The 19,634-nt window shown below is 41.3% G+C and overlaps 1 long non-coding RNA gene across 3 annotated transcripts in view; it reads right to left on the minus strand.

Annotated features, from left to right (window-relative positions):
* Positions 1 to 230: 230 nt before the first annotated feature.
* Positions 231 to 19,634, minus strand: part of LOC133370945 (uncharacterized) — a 45,343-nt gene continuing 25,939 nt past the window's right edge. For 2 of the 3 annotated variants that reach the window (XR_009759221.1, XR_009759220.1), the window contains exon 5: positions 18,547 to 18,630. This is a non-coding gene — a long non-coding RNA (uncharacterized LOC133370945). Of the gene's footprint in view, positions 955 to 18,546; positions 18,631 to 19,634 lie in introns of those variants that run through there. The other variant, XR_009759222.1, reaches the window with a different exon arrangement.

Genomic DNA, 19,634 nt, shown 5'->3' on the forward strand with positions numbered 1-19,634 from the left:
TGTTTTTTCATTTTACATTCCAGAAAATCTCTATTTGTTTTGTAGTTCACTGCAGTCACAACAAATTGCTCACTTTATATTTTTTCTTATTATGATACAGGATTGAAAGAGAAGCACTGCTGAATATATTCTTTCGTTATTATTTCTGAGCAGGTACTTAACTGTGCTGATTCTTTTGTAAATGAGCATAAACTGTAGCCTTGTGTAGTGATCCCAACAAATCACACACTTTGTCTTTGTTTTTATTTTACAGGTTGAATAAAGTAGAAGCCTTCCTGGTAACCTTTTTCTCTGGACCACCTTTAGAAGACAAGGACAGAATTAAAGAACTGGACAGTCCTTTACTGTTGCTGCAGCAAGCTGCAAGTGACAGAAGAAAAATATACTCCAGGAAATGTTTCATAGTGTGGTATAAAAGGAAGAAATAGGTATGTGGAAGATCGTTCAAAGATGCATTGTTCTCTTCCTGTATTTGCTATTTGTAAGTGAGAAGACATGGACACACAGAGGAGGCAAAGACTTGAAGAATCTCACCAAGAAGATCAAAGCACATCAGATATCCAAGGCTGCCATCAGCTATAAATGTTGGACACAACCAAATAAGTGCCACTGTTTAGATATTATATAACACAACCAGGAAGCAGAGAACATCCTTTCAAAAATCAGTGACTACATACGATTGTATGGAGATTTAGAATTGGCACTTTGACCATGAGATAGAAGACGGCAAGTCCAGGAGTATTCAGAGGTCTTGTAAACCTGGTTGTGTCTCTCCAAGACAATTCTGAATAAACTGCTGCTGAATGAACAGCACCTCTAGACAGCAGGCCTGATTCTTCAAGGGAGAATGTAACTCTATCCAGAATACCACCTATCAAATCAGATGAACCACCACCCTTGTGATGATCATGCTTCTGTTCCAGTCCATTACTGATTCTGTACACTGATTAAGCTCTTCCATAGAGTCGCATGAATCCAAATGAAAAGAAAAAACAAGAGTTTTAGCCATATCATAAAAGCTATGCAGCTAAAGATCAGCCTAGCTGTTTCCCTGAAATGTGATTCCTCTACATGCAAGGAGGTACCCTCCCCTGTCCCCCAAGTAGAGAATCATTCAGTATCCCTATCTGCACCTTAAAGAAGTACCATCCAGGAAAATTTTATCACTTGATGTCTATCACCACCAGCTCTGCAAAGAAGCCAAGCTCCTCCATGCATCAACTGTGACCTGGCAGCAGCCATTATATCAGAGGAGGGAAGAAAAGGGAAGCAGGGCCACTCCATCTGCACAGCTAAGAAAACAGCAACTTTTGGACCCTCCTGTCCTTGAATTTTTCTACTCCAGCTGAACATTAGAAGATTTTGTAATTGAGACCTTGTAGCTGAATGTGCTTATTTCCTCCCCCCCCCCCCGGTTTTCCTTTTGTGTCATATCTTTTTGGATTGTAACCCTGGATGCGGGGGCTGTCTTGTTTGTAGTGATTTATAAGTTGCCCTCTGAATCTTGTTTTTGGCAGAAGAGCAGGGTAAAAATTCTTTACATAAATAAATACATTGTGAGCGTTGTATAAATGGGCCTGAAGACTTACCTGGAGGAGAAACAGATTACGAGTTTGGCATAGCTCTAGCAAGTGTTACAGTTAATTCCATGAAAATGTCACCCTATGGACCCATTTTTCATTTTCACATATAGTTAACATGTTCTATATTATTTTAAAGATAATTTTCCAAAGTTTCATTTTCTGGGAACAGTTTTTCAAAATGACATTTTACACATGAATAAAACGAGAAGTGCGATATGCAGGATGACTTAGAGTTTCTCTATTCTCCCCCCCCCCCGCATTTTCAGTTAAAGGCCTTTCCCAAGAAAATAGACATAGGTTAATGACCTCTTATAGTATTGATAGTTTTGCTTGGTCATTTGGTAAACTGAGAAGAAATTTAGGAGCAAAACCTGGTGAGCTAAGGACAATAAAATATATGTTGGTTTAGTGTATTATGTTGGTGACAGAAACACATACTTTCCTCCCCTCTCAACAAATGAAAAGAAAAATCTATAACTAACTTTCTCTTACATATTTTAGTTTGGCTGTGGGAACACTAGCTGCTTGAAAAGCAGCCAGGATGGTTTTTCTGCCTACGTTGTGAAGCAACTCTGCCCTCTGCTGACCACAGCTCCCTCCCCCGCTGCTGAATTCAGGGCCTTTCAGGACTGCCCACAGCAAAGTATTGGGCCAATCACTGTCTCTACCTGAGCCTGCAGCAAAGCGTTTGCATTGGCCACACCTGGAAGGCAAACGGGTTTCTCTACCAATCATTTGCAAAATCTGCCTGAAGCTGAATTTAAAAAAACCACACGCGAGCTGATCCGACCAGGGTTTGACTAGAGTTGTGTGCCCGTTTTCCGAAGAGGTGGAGACACACTGGAACCAACATAACAGTAAGTGTATCTCTCTACCTTTTGTTAGCATTAAGAAAATGTAATGAGATATTACCTGAAATGTGTTTTATGTGCAGCAATCCTTGTGACCAACATAACACCACAATGTGCAACTTACATAGCATTAGTGTATTGTGTGTCATTTAAATTCCTTTTTAGGACTGTCATAATTCTTTCCCTGAGACTTTAATAATTTATTTATTTATTATTTAATTTGTATCCCACCCTTCCTCCCAGCAGGAGCCCACGGCAGCAAACAAAGTGCTAAAAACACTTTAAAACATCATAAAAACAGATCTTAAACTACATTAAAACAAAACAGCGTTAAAAACATTTTAAAAAACTTTTAAAAAGCGTTAAGAACATTATTAAAAAACATATTAAGCAATTCTAACACAGACGCAGACTGGGATAGGTCTCAACCTAAAAGGCTTGTTGAAAGAGGAAAGTCTTCAAAAGGCGCTGAAAAGATAGCAGAGATGGCTATTTTTAGGGCTATTACTTGCAGCCTACCATCAATGTAGGACACCTTACAGAGTTTTACAAAAAGGCCCCTGCCCTCAAGAAGTTTACAATCTGTCGTGTCCAGGGCTGGACTCAGGAATCACACCAGTCGATGAAAGCAATTCAGTTTTTATTAATGTAATATCCAGACAGAGACTACGTCTCCTCATGAAGCAACACAATACATGTGTCCTGTGACATGCAAGAGAGTTGACAGAACAAGGAATTCCCACCCACCCCTTATCCTTTTTAAGGGGGCTTTCTGGCGCAAATTCTCTCACTCCGCCTTAGGACAATTTCTTCCCCGCCCCTTCTCTCTCTCCCCGACTCGTTTCCCTTCTCCGGGTTCGTGGTGAGGGTGGAAGTTCTGCCTCCCCCTCCTCTTCTGAAGATTCTGTTTCTGGGATTGGAGAAAAGGGGGGTGAGCGTCATGCCCATCAGGCTGACTTTTCCCTGGCTGAGGAGGAAGTGGAATCCCCCCTCCTTCTTGGTCTAACGGCTCTGGCTCAGTGAGGGGGGTAAGCGTGGGAAATTCCTGAGCAGTGTCTGTAACTTTGTCTGCTGGAGTTTCAAGGCCTCTGCGGTCGCTGGGCAACACTATCTCTGAGAGTTCTCCCTCCCTCTCTTCACCCAGCTCTGAGAAAGTGATCTCCTGCTCATCCTCTGAAGTGCTAGTGTCCCAATCCTGCATCCTGACACCATCCCCTCTCTCATGCTGTGCCCCCCCACCTGTCGGTTTTGGACGATGGGGAAACTGTTTATGGAATTCTTCCACTAAATCTGGGGCATGCACATCCCTTTCATTTTCCCAAGATCTGTCAGCTGGCCCATAACCCTTCCAGTGAATTAAGTACTGTAATTGATTATGCCTCCTTCTGGAATCCAGAATCTGTTCCACTTCGAACTCCGGCTGTCCCCCTACTAGAATGGGTGCTCCCAGAACTTCCAGTGGCCGTAACTCGCTGGGAGGGGCCGCTTTCATTAACAAGGAGCGATGAAACACGGGATGGATTTTGAAGGTAGCAGGCAATTTCAGTCTATAGGCCACGGGATTGATTTGTGCCTCCACTTCGAAAGGCCCCAGTTTCCTGTCTTGCAGCTTCCTACACTTGCCTGGCATCTGAAGGAAGCGGGTGGACAACCACACCTGATCTCCTGGCTGGAGGGAGGCCCCCTCTCTTCGATGTTGGTCAGCAATTCTTTTGTACTCTAGTTTGGCCTCATTTAATTGCTGTTTAAGCACCTGCTGCACGGCCTGTAATTCCTGCAGAAATTCTCCTGCTGCAGGCACCAGCACATTTGATGCACTACTAGGGAATGCCTTGGGATGGAACCCATAATTAGCAAAGAAGGGTGTCTGTCCAGTGCTAGTATGCAAGGAGTTATTATAGGCAAACTCTGCAAAATGCAAATAGGAAACCCAGTCATTTGGGGTATATAAATATTTTTACTACTACTACTACTACTATTTTTGGCAGACTCCATATATATTGTATTGTGGTGGAAATTTGTGACACCACCTTTAAGATGATTCTTTCCCAGGAAATTAGTGCACACGAGACTTCCAGACAGAAAGCTAGCTTTTATTACTTATGTAAGGAGACAGCAATCACACAAGCATGTCTGCCAGAACAGACATCAGCACAGTCTTATATACCCCAGCAGTGGTGTGCTGGTAACTGTTTAACAACCGGCTCTCCAGAAAAAAAAATCCAAGCTGGATTTAGAAAGGGAGGAGGCACCAGAGATCATATTGCAAGCATATGCTGGATAATGGAATGGACTAAGGAATTTCAGAAGAAAATCACCCTGTGCTTTACAGATTACGGCAAAGTCTTTGATTGTGTAGATAACAAAAAACTATGGAATGGTTTTAAAAGAAATGGGGGTACCACAGTATCTGACTGTTCTGATGCACAACCTATACTCTGGACAAGAGGCTAGGAAAGGACAGAATATGGAGAAACCAATCGGTTCCCCATCGGAAAGGGTATGAGACAGGGGTGTATTTTATCATGCTATTTGTTTAATCTATATGCAGAACACATCATATGGAAAGAGAGATTGACCCAAGATGAGGAGGTGTGAAAATTGAGGGAGAGATATCAGTAATTTAAGATATGTAGATGATACCATACTCTTAGCAGAAACCAATAATGATCTGAAACGAATGCTAATGAAAGTTAAAGAGGAAAGCACAAAAGCAGGACTACAGCTGAACTTCAAGAAGACTAAAGTAATGATAACAGAAGATTTATGTAACTTCAAAGTTGATAATGAGGACATTGAACTTGTCAAGGATTATCAATACCTTGGCACAGTCATTAACCAAAATGGAGACAATAGTCAAGAAATCAGGCTAGGACTGGGGAGGGCAGCTATGAGAGAACTAGAGAAGATTCTCAGATGCAAAGATGTATCACTGAACACTAAAGTCAGGATCATTCAGACCATGGTATTCCCAATCTCTATGTGTGGATGTGAAAGCTGGACAGTGAAAAAAGCAGAGAAGAGAAAAATCAACTCCTTTGAAATGTGGTGTTGGAGGAGTGCTTTTGTGCATACCATGGACTGCAAAAAAAGACAAATAATTGGGTGTTAGAACAAATTAAACCAGAACTGTCACTAGAAGCTAAAATGATGAAACTGAGGTTGTTATACTTTGGACACATCATGAGAAGACATGATTCACTAGAAAAGACAATAATGCTGGGAAAAACAGAAGGGAGTAGAAAAACAGGAAGACCAAACAAGAGATGGATTGATTCCATGAACGAAGCCACAGACCTGAACTTACAAGATCTGAACAGGGTGGTACATGACAGATGCTCTTGGAGGTCGCCGATTCATAGGGTCGCCATAAGTCATAGTTGACTTGGAGGCACATAACAACCTCTTCAAAGTACTTGTAAGCCTCTTGCTTTAATTAAAATAATAATTATACATTCTTGCTCTTATCACTAATGGGAGTTAATTATCTTTGCTCACGGGCAAGTTCGATGTTGGTGCCTTTAGCCTGGCAGTGTTGGTAATTTGCAGCTCATCGACAACCTCTGTCGAACAATGTTTTCTGTTCATGAGACAGGTTTTGCGCTCAGGTTTCAACAGTCCGTCACGGAGATGCGTTATCAGTCTCTGGAGTCTAGCAATAATGTCCGACTGAGCTGGGGATGGGAGGGCACCAAAGGCACTTAATAGTCTCTCCTCCTCTTCGTTAAACTGGATCGGTCCGTCATTATTTTCTGAAGCATATTCAGGACCGTCCGACCCGTTGTTAGTTACATTGGCCTGGATCGAGTGGGCTTCGTGAAGGGGGAGCTCAGGCTGTGGCTCTGACTCAGTAGAGTTCTTTGCCAACTCAAGAGCTGATTTCGCCGATCTCTTTTTGGGTTTGACAGAAGGAGGGAGTGGATCTGGATCCAGATCAATAAGATTATTTACTATGTCACAGTCTGGTTTTTTCAGGCGCACTTGATTGGATGAAAGAGGGAGGGCAATTAGTGACAGAGGCCAGGCAGCGTTCTCTAAAATTCTTTGCATAGTGATTCCAATTGTATGAAGCGCATCTTTGTTAGAGAGAAGGAGTCTGGCTTTGTCAGGATTGCTAAAGGTCACCACTATACGAGCGTTGAAGGAGTTGTGATAAAGATGTTCTGTGTAATTAATATTGTCCCAGGTGAAAAGACCTGGCATTAATGGGGGCTAGAGTCTCCAGAAGATGAGCTTTGCATTCAGTCTGCGTGGGATGACCATAGGGTTTAGAATAGTTGGATAGAACTAACTTTTGGCGATTTAATATTAATCGCCATCTGGTCTCAGACAACCGACTCTGGGGATGTTTAGGTCCCTGGGATACAAAAGTCCATGGATCCTGTTGCTCAGAGTTCTGAAGCTGAGATGAGCTATCAGTAAAAGGAGACGATAAGCATGGAATTGCCATAACGTCCGAAGGATTGAGGTTAGTTTTATCATCCTTGGAAGAGTCATCCAGTTTTGCGGTGTTGGATTCTTGACTGTTCCTCAAAGTGGGAATGGAGTCTAGTAGTTTGAACAGTTTGGCAAGTTCATTTTCCTATAGCGAAGAAACTTAGAGTGTTTGATGTTCTTACTCTTTTTGACAGTAATTTCCTTCTTTTTCTAGAAGGTCCCATATGAGCCTTGTGTCCCTTCCGCTTGGGATTGGTAAGCCGTGGTGGTTGCAGTGGGCCAGTGCATTGTCGAATGGTCTTTGTGTCAATTTCATGTTGTGAGCCAGGTTTCCTATGGGCTTCCACCAATGTGGTTAGTAACTTGTTGGATTCAGTCGGATAGTCTTTAATACAAATTATGTCCCTAGTTATCATATAGAGCCAGCTCTCAAGTAGGGGCTGGTCGGATTGACCTTGTGAATATGCCTCTGTTGGCGAGTCAGGTATCCTGTTTGTATCTGTACTAGATTTAGAGTGTTTGGGACTTGACTGCTTGGGTTGTTCAGGGCACCCGTTGGTTGTTTCAAGAGAGAGATTATTCATCAGCACGTTGTGTGTTCCATGCTCAGCCAGGTTGTCCGCTAGCTCTATCTTGTGTGCGAGATTGGTGGAAAGAGGGTCAACAAAGTCCATTTGAAGGGCCCCGTTAGTATCCAGGGACCAATCCAGGGGAGTGTTGGACTGGTTTGTAGTAGTTGGTTCAGACTCCGTAGCCGTCAGAGCATAGTTCTTATCAGGTCTCTTTGCATTCTCAGGTGAATCTAGTCTCCCAGTCTTCGCTTTTGGGGGAGGGATGTATAATTTTCGACTGCCTTGTTCTTTTTGTGTACGAAGGCATCTCACAGTTTGGAAGGATTCCCAATTTCCTGTATGTATTTCTGGTATAAACCATAATGGGATGCTATCACTTTAAAAGAAAAGGAGAGCTGAAATTACAGCTGCTGTTGTCCAGAGAAAGCCAGAACGCAAGGCTAAGGCAAAGCAATTCTTTATCTTTTTGGTATATTTGTTTTCCCCAGGAATTCAAACAGCCCAGGAGGGAGGGGAAAGGCTGCGACAAGTCATAAATTGTGAGAGTTTCTTACTTGGAAAGACTCTTCGTCTGCGGTAATCCCAGGTAAAAGGAAGCTGAGAAATGGATGCCAAGCAGACCAGAAAAACAGTCCTCCTCACGCTCAAGGTCAACCAAAACAAACACCAGGAAAGAGTGGGTGGTGTTGAAGTTAGTAAATCAGCATGTCGATAGGAAAAAGTAGGCTGCAGCTGGCATTTGGAGAGCACTAGAAAGGAATGGTCAGGGGAGCAGCCAGAGCAGCTACCTATCAGTCCACCATCTTTTCCCCCCCATGCCCATAGTAAATTTTCAGATACTTTCAGACCCTCAGCAATTTTCAAGTGGTCTATGTAGAAGAAAAGTTTGGGAACCCCTGGTATAAGACATCTGCTTATGTCCCTATGCTGCTCTCACCCCTCATTTAGGTGCCTGGGATGCATGCATGTGGACATACCTCCTTACAGTTATGGAAAGTGATTCTTAATAATAAGTCTCCAGACACAAAGTTACATAGGTATTTATCAGTTGTTTAGTAGAAAATTCAGAAGTGCAGAGTCCCTTCATGATAGTTGCAGCCACATACACCCTTTTTTGCTCCTGGATTAAGAATGAGATCTTTGTTAATGCATTCTCTCACAACAACAAACATCTCTAGGAGCCAATCAGCTTGTAAGTGGAGAGTGTTAGCAACTGAGAAGAGTCTTCTCAGTGGCTGACTCACGTCCTTTCACTCTGATTGGCTCCAATCAGCAGGAAAGGCAAGGAAGCATATTAGAAGACTCTTCTCAGTGACTAACACACTCCCTTTTCATGCTGATTGTAGGATGCTTGGAGACATAGGCACCCTGCTCCCAAAAAAGCAGAGGGACTAAGACCCCCTGGGTGACTACCCTCCTGGTGCTTATGGACATGACCGTAAAATATTTTGTGACGTGCAAGTTCGATATTATTTATTAAGTGTGTTTAGGATTACACTGATGGCATTCCCAAATATGTACTTTCACACAGACTTTGGTTTTCCATAACACGATGTTTGTCCAAGCCTCCACACTTGGGGGGGCACTACTTGCACACCCCTTCCATAAGCACATCAAAGTTGGATACACACCTGAACCGAGACCCAGACAACAGGGCACTCAAAACAAAAAGGTAATTACAGTGGCTGAGTAGATCTTGTACAGTGGTTATACTGACTGGGCAGCCACTGTCCTTCATATTTTACAAAATACTTTTTCCTATACAAAGATTAAATTTCTGTGTATGAAAAAGTAATATATGAAGTGGTGTCAGTAGTGAGAAAAGTAAACAAGTGAATGGTGATCCAAATGTTTTTCATTCTCACGTTATGAAGCTAGCTGCCAGATGATGTATCACCTTCCCTACGCATGCAGCGTAGACTGAAAAAACAGCACCCAAGCCACCATCCAATACGTGCACGTGTTCTTTCCAACATGAATCTACAGGTCTCAAAAGGTAATGTGTGACAAAGTCCTCAAACACCTTATAACATGCCTCAAACATGGTCCCTTGTTCTACCAGCATGCCTCCACACCATCACTTTGCCAAAACATAAGGATAGGTAAATTGCTTTTAGCGAGGTTCACAATTATGATTTCCTATTTATTTAATCTAAAAATATTTAAAATACATAAAAACAGCCAGGAGAAGATATTGGAGAAATATAAAATAAATACAAATAAAAAACAGGGGGAGGTGAAGAGACCTTAAATGTGCTACTCACCATCTCTCAGCCTATCCTCCCCTCGGGATGAAAACAACGGAGAACCATGACCACCCCCAGGAAGAAGGGCACACTTAAAATGTAGAGGAAAAAATCATCTACAACCATAGTGTGAAATCAAATACTTATTGGGACACAGTATGAAGAAATATTTATATAAACATGACTATCAAATATGTTTATGAATTACACAATCTGTAAATATATTTATAGTGCAATCCAATGTTTGTTTACTCAGAAGCAAGTTCCAATGTATTCAATGGGGCTTACTCAAACTGGGAAGTGTGCACAGAACTACAGCCTCAAGTGCTAAGGAACTTGTTCTTTCAACTTGTTCTTTTAAGTTGAGACCTTATCCCAGTCTGAGTCTGTGTTGGAATTGCTTTTTAATATGTTTTTAAGCCTTTTCTTTTTTAAAAAAAGATGTTTTTTTAAAGCTTTTAAAAATATTTTCAAAGATGTTTTAATGTATTTTAAAGTCTGTTTTTTATGATGTTTTAAAGTGCTTTTAGTGCTTTTGTTTGCCGTCCTGGGCTCCTACTGGGAGGAAGGGCGGGATATAAATCAAATAATAAATAAATAAACTTCATTCACCCAACCCAAAATTCAGAATTATGCCTCTTTAGGCTGTTTTCCAACTGTTTATTCATGTTTTATGGCTATTGGATTTTAAAGGGATTTATTTCTTATTGTGAGTGGCCTTGGTTTCCCAACCCTACCTCACAGGGTTGTTGGAAAGACTCCATACACACACACACACACACTGCAGATGTATAAATACATACAGCCCATATAATAGTTTGTTGTCAAACCAGTTGGTCATTGCAGAAAAATCAGTATTATTATTTTTTAAAATCAGTATTAGTTTCCTACAGAATAAAAACGGGACGGTGTAAAAGCCGGAATGGAACAGAACAGGCCGGAATGGGCCCTTTATAAAAGAAATTGATGCCAAAAACACTGGGATGTGTTAGAGACACTTGAGAACAACATTTAGGAACAAAAACCATTCCGATAGGATTTTTATTAACCCTTTAACAACTAAAATGCCCTCCGGAATGGAATGAAACAGCCCAGAACGGTGACTTCCCAGCGAGCCAGGCCTCTGAAATTCACCAGTCCCACATGACTACATGGGATGCATGCAATAAGACACAAAACTTCCACGCAAACCACGTTCCGATACCCGTTCCAGGCTATAATATGCTTTTACATAAAACAGCCCAGAACGACAACTTCCCAATAAGCCAGACCTACCAAAATTCACCAACCACACATGTTGCTGCCTCTCCTTATGTTGGGGAATGGGAGATAACACAGGATGACCCAGGAACCTCTGGGGTGATCAGCAATACCCTTTCTTGCTGTTTGTAGGTCCACTAAGCAGCACTATTGGTGCTGCTACCAGGTTGCGAATGGCTGGTGAAATGGGGAGAGAGAGAGAAAGAGAGATTAGGGGGGCAAGTCGGCTGGCAGAAGGGGGAGAGAAATAGTTTGCCTTCTGTGAAATAGATGTGCTATCACAGGAAAAAAACTGGGTTCAAAGAAGTGCTCTTTTGTGCTTGGGCTCAGACTCCACCTCTGCCTTGTATTCAAGTTTGGGCCAAACCTCACCAGTTTGCTTTCTGTGAAATGAGTTTCTGACACAACTACTTTCAAAATCAAGGTTATTATCTATCGAAAGTTAGAACGCCGATGGCAAAAAACTAGGAGTCCATCCGACCGAGTTCAAACCAAGGAATTTGCGAAAACCTATACTTTGGCCAGACACGCTGCCCAAAAAGCATACTATTCAGCTGCAATCAATTCAGCCGGAAATCAACCAAAACAACTTTTTCAGATAGTTAACAGCCTCCTCCGTCCTAAACAGCCGGTTTCTGATATAGTCCACTCTCAATCCCGTTGCCAGGAGTTTGCTACATTCTTTGAAAGTAAGGTAGATCAGATTCGCTCCACCTTGGACTCTATTAAAATGGCAGAACATAATGATATTCCATCAGAAACTGATGTAGCTAAACTGGCAGAATCCAATGACATTCCATCTGAAACTGTTCTTCCCTCTCAATTTACGAACTTTCAACCTATCCTACCGGTTGATATCCCCCAACTTCTCACTAGAATGAGACCGACAAACTGCTCACTTGATGTCTGCCCTTCATGGCTTATAAAAACATCAAAAGCTGAACTTGCGAACTGGCTCTGTGTGATAATCAATGCCTCACTTCAACAAGGCCATGTTCCCCAGACATTGAAAGAAGCAATTGTAGTTCCATTATTGAAGAAGCCTTCCCTCGACCCCACACTTCTTACTAATTTCCGTCCAGTATCTAACTTATCTTTTATCAGTAAAGTCATTGAACGAGCTGTAGCCACACAACTGCAAACATTTATAGATACTAATGATTGTTATGACTCCTTCCAATCAGGTTTTCGGCCAAAACATGGGACCGAAACAGTGCTAACAGCACTGGTAGATGATCTACGACTTGAATTAGATAGAGGAAATCTAACTTATTTAATTTTGTTAGACCTGTCAGCCGCATTCGACACTATCGATCATACCATTCTCCTTGACCGCCTCTTTAGTATGGGATGCCGAGGAACGGTACTACAATGGCTCCGCTCCTTTTTGGAGGGCAGACTACAAAGAGTTGTCCTTGAAAATTTCTCATCCAAGGTTTGGCCATTACGATACGGTGTCCCCCAAGGCTCCGTACTATCCCCAATGTTATTCAATATTTATATGGAGCCCCTAGGAAGGATTATCCGTGAATTCGGAATACATTACCATCAATACGCAGATGACACCCAACTCTACTACTCTTTCCCTCCAGATACCGTAGAGGCGGTTCGTCCCTTAAACCAATGCCTGGTTGCCATACAAAACTGGACTAATAGGAATAAATTAAAACTTAATCCAGAAAAGATGGAGGTTCTGTTAATTGGACAAAAACCCTCTCATGAAATCAAAAACCTACCTACCTTAGACGGGGTCTCACTCCCTTTGAAATCCCAAGTTCGGAGTTTGGGCATTATCTTAGATTCCGCTCTGACCCTTGAACCTCAAATTGCAACAGTATCCAGAAGTGCTTTCACTCAATTAAAACTAGTCCGTCAACTCCGTCCTTTTTTAGGAATGTCGGACTTGAAGCAAGTGACACAGGCTCTTGTGACCTCAAGACTGGACTATTGCAACTCTCTTTATATTGGACTATCTGCAAGATCACTTCGCCCGCTTAAACTGATACAGAGAGCGACGGCAAGAATGCTGACCAGAGCAGGTCCACAAACACACACCACACCTCTTCTTTATCAACTTCATTGGCTTCCGATCCCGTTCCGTCATCAGTTTAAAATTTTAGTATTAACTTTTAAAGCTCTAAATGGTTTAGCACCAATATATTTATCAAATCATATTCAGGAATTTAAACCTCAGCGACCGACAAGAATACCCTTCGAACACTCTCTCATTATCCCATCCACCTTTATAATCTGCCGTGCCAATACTAGAAATAAAGCCTTCTCGACCATAGCGCCCATCCTATGGAATAATCTTCCACCAGAGATCCGACGTTCTTCTTCACTCATGGACTTTCGCCGTCAGTTAAAAACTTTTTTGTTTCTTCTAGCTTTTAAACATTTAATAGTTAATTGATTTTTAATGATTTTATTGTACTCTTATTATTTTATATTAGATTGTATTGGACATTGTTTTTGTTCGCCGCTCTGAATTCTATGAACTAGGGCGTGGTATAAATTATTAAAATAAATAAATAAAAATAAAAATAAATAATTAAAGTCTGGAACCTTTGGGAGGGACTCCCACTCATTGGGCAGAGCGCATGAGGTGGAGGCAGAAGAACTTTCCAGTCAAAAGGCTCTCAGGCAAGAAGGCTGGAGAACAGGACCTTGGACAGCCACTGCCAGTCTGAGGGCCAAACTAGATGAGATGCCAATCATGCAATAAACAATTGCACGATGAGCTTTGCAACACTAAATTGAAGGTGCAGGGCAGCTGATCCCTAGTGGGGTCCTGACATGGGGGCTTTAGTCCTTGCACCTGCTATTTACATTGGGGAATAATAATAATAATAATAAATAAAAATAAATAGTACCACCTCCTTTGCTGAAAATGCCACACCACTGTACCAGTGTATATCAACAAAATCACAAAACAAAGCAATCAGATGTCAGGGTTGAGGTCAGTCCCTCTGACATTATCTGGCCTACAAAGTGGTGGGGCAAGCATCCATTCCTCCACCCAGAAAAGGTTTAGCACACCTGTTCTATGTATGGCTATGATGACACAAATAAATAAATATAACTATAAATAGTAGTTCTGAAATACTGTAATGATTTTTCATTCTTCTAAAGATACTTTATCATATAGCATCATTAGCTATATTCTTTGGAAAAATATGAATCCAATAAAAAATAAACACACATAGCAAGAACTAAAACAATGTATACAAATATGTGTAAATATATATATATTCTAAAACAACATTAGGATATAAATGTAACATAATATAAATAGCAGCAACTGAACCAATATTTTTGTAAACATTTTGCAAAATAAATAGAACACAAATGTACTCTTTTGTGCAGGTAGGCGTGCAAGATCATTTCAAGTATAGAACAGTAGTTATCAACACTGAAAATAATCATATAACATTAGACAATATCATGTTATAGAGGAAAACATTTTTGCCTGTGGCATGGATTCTTCATTTGTCACAACACTTTGGACATTTGAATATGCCACGAGGAGCTTGATTTATCTCAAGGCAGGACAGATGGTACCAATCCTGACAGACTCCCTGGCAGAGAATCATTGTGTCCTCCTTGGGTTTCTTGCACAGATTACCCGTTAAACACAATGACCAAGATGAATTATAATACTGTTGTACGTAGACAATGATTCTTTAGGCACATTTCTTGAGACAGAGTGTTGAAATTGTTCATGACTTTCTGATTTATTTGTTTCTTTGTTCTCTGCTGCTGTCTCTGAGTTGCACTTGGTTGTGGAAGTAATGCATTCTTGCTGAGCAGTTCCCTAGCAATCCACTGCCGTACAGGGACCATGTCTACTGGGAAGGGGATTGGAGAGCCACTGCACAACACATGCGCAAACAGACATACAAACACCCCACAGTTGGAAGAGTCCTTTTGAACTGGTATGTCAAGAGGTGCATGAATGATCCACTCTGACCAATTCATTGCTGAAGCTGACTGCATCTCTATAAATGTTTGCAGCATGTTGGTGTACTTGGTGGAGATGCCATGTTTGGAATCAAGATACAGAATAATTTTCCACATGAAGAACACAATCATTAGTACCCAGTGAGAACTGTGTACATTGGTGGGGATGAGCCAGATGTCCTTCATCACAACATCCAAGTTTGTGCCAAAGTTATGAACACTTGTTGTGTATCTCTGTAATCCATGGACCGCATAATAAATGGGCTGAAGACACACACGTCAAAATCTGTACTTGTCACAGTCTCTAGATTTGTTCTACGAGTTAGGAATCCCTCAATTACAGTGTCAACTAGCCAGTTTTGATTCAGAAGAGACTTCATGTCATCTGCATTGATGTAGACCCTTTGTATGGTTGAATTTCTCATGCGTGGATAGCATGTTATAGATTCCCATGGAACATGTTCTTTTTTCCCCATCAGCTTTCCTTGAGTAGTTTTTTGAGGGGTACTTGAAAAATAGGGGGCTTCCTGCTCAAGATCAAAGGCAAAGGATGATAATTGCCTTTCCTTGCTAGCAGCTTGATTTTCATTTTTCTCATTTCTCTCTTGGGAGGCATCAGTTGTAGTATAACCATGCATCAGAAGGGAATCTGATGCAGCCAATATGGTTAACTCATCTTTTTGTCTAGGTTTCTTTCTTCCAGATTTTCCTTTTCGTCCACTCATACTCAATTTCTTCAGAGAATACATTACCTTTGTCCGATGAAGACTTTTTCCTACAGACATCTGTGCTGCCATAATATGGTAGCATGTCCTGGAACTGTTGCAAGAACATGTTTCTTTTGGAAATAATTTCACCACATATTCCTTCTCATGTAATCCTCTGATAAGGAAACAGCCAGACTGTGCTTTTATGAATATGCGGTTTTGCTTTACAATTAAATCTGCTAGACCTTCCATAGTCTTTGATTTATGGTCTTTTCTTTGACGTTCAGGCACATGGTCTGTGTCCATCTTTCCCTGCTTTATGAAATGCATAATGTCATCTACAGGAACACAGTCTACTGGAAACTGTGTAGTATCAGGATTTAATTTTCTGCTATTATGTTCTGCTAAGAGGTGGTAATTTCCAATTCCACACAATCCTCTTAAAATTTCTTTTAGGTAATATGTCTGAAGGAAATAAAAAACCAAAACCATTTCATCCATGTTCAGTTCCTTCTCACTGCATAGCCTCTTGAACACTGCATTCATGCTTTCAGATACATTTGTGGTAATGCCACTGGTTCCCTTATAGATCCCTCTTTTTTCCAAGAGCCATCTTCCACAGTTTGTCATAACAACTTTTCTCAGCTTCTGATCAAAATAGTTGAGGAAGCCTGCACTCCACTTTACTTTCAATTTGTGCAGCAATTTCAGAAACTCCTTTTCACTCTCACTATCCAGAAGCTGAAGAATATTGTTGGTGTAAACTTTCCTATCACCTTTCCCTCCTTCATGTGCGGAGACCCAGAATTCTACATCTTTTATAATATGGTTCCAGCAAAGGACATGTGCACAGCCTCGAATAGCTTTCTCAATAGCATGCACAATGGCTGCTTCTCTGTCTGTGACTATCACAGTGGAATCATTGTTGATCGTGCGCACACGTTTTCCTATAAATAAAAAAACCTGCTCATGCACATTCGTTGTGCGTTTATCATTGATCCGTATGGCCAAAAGGATTGCTGGGTTCTCCTCAAAGAAAGCACACTGGAAAATTAAAGGTGACACATAGAAGTCTCCAAGCTGAAAGGTTGTGTCATAAGACAAAAGTGTGTTTGGCTTCAACATCATCACCTCTTCAAATATGCTAATAATTTCTGGAAGTGCCAAAATTACAGACACTTCAGGGACAAGAGTGAATTCACATACAAACCCTTCCAGAGCATAGTGAAGCTCATACACACCATATAAATCATCATGGCTGATTCTGTTTTTCTGTTTCTCATACTTCAGTTTATTTTTTATTTGTTGTGTATCTTTAGGCAGCATTACTTTCATATGTTCAACTGAAACTATTGTTGTTGATATTTTACGCAGGTAAACTTTGCATGGGCCAAAGTGTTTCTGCCCCATAGCTTCTGACAATACAGAAGACATGACATCTCATGGGATATTTTTTCATATTTCCATGAGGCACAGATGGTTCAGGTATCTCATCCTGTCCAAGGTAATGGACAATTACTCTGCCTACACTTCCATCAGGCACTTCATATGCGTATCTGTGAAACAACACTTGCTCTGCGTTAAATAGTCTTTGAAAGTATATCTTTCGTACCAGAGGATTCCCCCTTGGCAACAAATGCCTTCCTTTTTGAATCCATTTGTACTGATCATATCTCCAGTCATCTTTTTTATGTTTGTGGCCTTTGTAGCTATAGACAAACAGCTCCCCACATTTTGGCTTAGCAGCTGGGAGAGTTGATATTTTCCCTGCTACTGGGTTTTCCAAAATCTCAAGAGCTTCAAATGGTGAAAATTGCTCAAACTTACACATGTATACTACACTCATGGCTTTTCTGCTGTAGGTAATGAGTGAAGACACTACTTGCTGCCACTGAGCCACGTCCACAGTATAAATATAGCATACCTGGGCTGCTGCCTTTTTGGTCTGAAAAAAGAAGGGATCATCCTGTCTCTGCAGAGACCAACAGATCTTATAGGGCCCCTAGTGGGAAGAAGAGTAAACTGCAGCTATTGTCTAGCACCAAAAGCTATCTGTAGTTGCATTCAATACTAGTATAGCTTACTACAAAAACCTTGCTAGGAAAGAAAAACAACAATGTACTATATTGTTTATACTATTATAGCCCAGAACGGGTATCGGAACGTGGTTTGCGTGGAAGTTTTGTGTCTTATTGCATGCATCCCATGTAGTCATGTGGAACTGGTGAATTTGGTGGGTCTGGCTGATTGGGAAGTCACCGTTCCAGGCTGTTTTACATAAAAGCGTATTATAGCTCGGAACGGGTATCAGAACGTGGTTTGCATGGAAGTTTTGTGTCTTACTGCATGCATCCCATGTAGTCATGTGGGACTGGTGAATTTCAGAGGTCTGGCTCGCTGGGAAGTCGCTGTTCCGGGGTGTTTCATTCCGTTCCGGAGGGCATTTTGGTTTTTAAAGGGTTAATAAAAATCCTATCGGAATGGTTTTTGTTCCTAAATGTTGTTCTCAAGTGTCTCTAACACATCCCAGTGTTTTCGGCATCAATTTCTTTTATAAAGGGCCTGTTCCGTTCCAGCTTTTACACCGTCCCAATAAAAACTGTAATACCTGCCTACTTGCTTTAAAACAGGACTGAAGAGAAACAGAAAGAGTTAGAACACAAACACAATTCTTTTTTACATTCACTCAAAAGTCCCATTAATTTACAGCACATTCATAACCATGTCTACTCAAAAGTAAGTCCTATTGAATTCAATGGGACTTACTCTGGGCATAGGGGATTAACATGCTTTTACCCCCACAAAAGCAAGTATTGGGAAGGTTTTGAAAACACTGTCCAGGATCTGACTCCTGCACACAAGAGGGGAAAAAACTGAAATGTATATACTTACCCAATTTATGAGATTTTCAGATAAACAGGGGGGGGGAGACCACCATTTTCTGGCATTGCAATGAGGTTTTCTAGACACTGCCCAGGTCAACCAAACTGGCTTCACGCTGATTGGCTGCAATCCTGAACGGGCAGAGTTAGACTGAGCTACGAACTGCTATACAGGACAGATTTGTTTTTAAAAAAGATTTAACAGTCGGGGTGGCTGATGTTTTTATGTATATCTTGAGAACCAGACCACCTAGAAACTTAATTATTTTTTTTAATTAAAGCTGAGAATCCGGGCCACCTAAGGGGCTAAACGGGCGCCAGCTGGCATGCAAAGAATCTGGGTAAAAACTGGCTAACCAGGCAATATGGCAACCTTAACTACAACTCCCATCAGCCCCAGCCAGCATGGCCACTGGATTGGGCTGATGGGAGTTGCGGTTCAAACAAGTAACTTTTCTAAGCTCTGCCCAGAAGCTCATGCTTCTTGCACATGTCTTTTGTCCACCAATCAGAGGAGCAGAAGACTTCCCCAGCTCCCTCTGTTAACAACAGGCTCGCAAAATTCTCGAAACTTTAACAATCGGCTCTCGCGAGCCCGTACGAGCCGGCTCCAGCACACCACTGTACCCCAGTGACTTTTAATGACGTGATCCCATACAGCAAACAGGAGAATTCTTAGCTGCGATGTGCTCTGCAAAGGATGTGCAGCAATTCCCTTCAGACAGTTAGATACAGGCGGGACATTTGAAACAGTTCATAACTCTTCCCACACACCACTCTTATCTCTAAGTGCTAGTACACACTCCCATCATGACAGTAAAGTGGAAAATTCCACTTCAGTATATTCAAAATACTCTGAAGTTCAGGCAAACTTTGACGCATATCAAGATTCTGTTCTTTCTAGTGGCATATTAAATACTCTAAAGGTAGAATACATCATTCCTATTTACTTGCTGATCTTCAATTTATTGCTCAGCATAAGCTAGGTGTCTTCAAGTACTTCAAATTTATGCAGGAGTGTAATATAGTACTGGAAAGGATTCTATGACAGCACTGTTTGCTTTGAAGCTAATTAGATAAGATTATAAGAAACCACTATTCCCCTCAGAGAACTACAATTCCCAGAGTTTCCTGGG

This window comes from Rhineura floridana, chromosome 1, assembly GCF_030035675.1.
Source record: "Rhineura floridana isolate rRhiFlo1 chromosome 1, rRhiFlo1.hap2, whole genome shotgun sequence".
NCBI classification, from domain to species: Eukaryota; Metazoa; Chordata; class Lepidosauria; order Squamata; family Rhineuridae; genus Rhineura; species Rhineura floridana.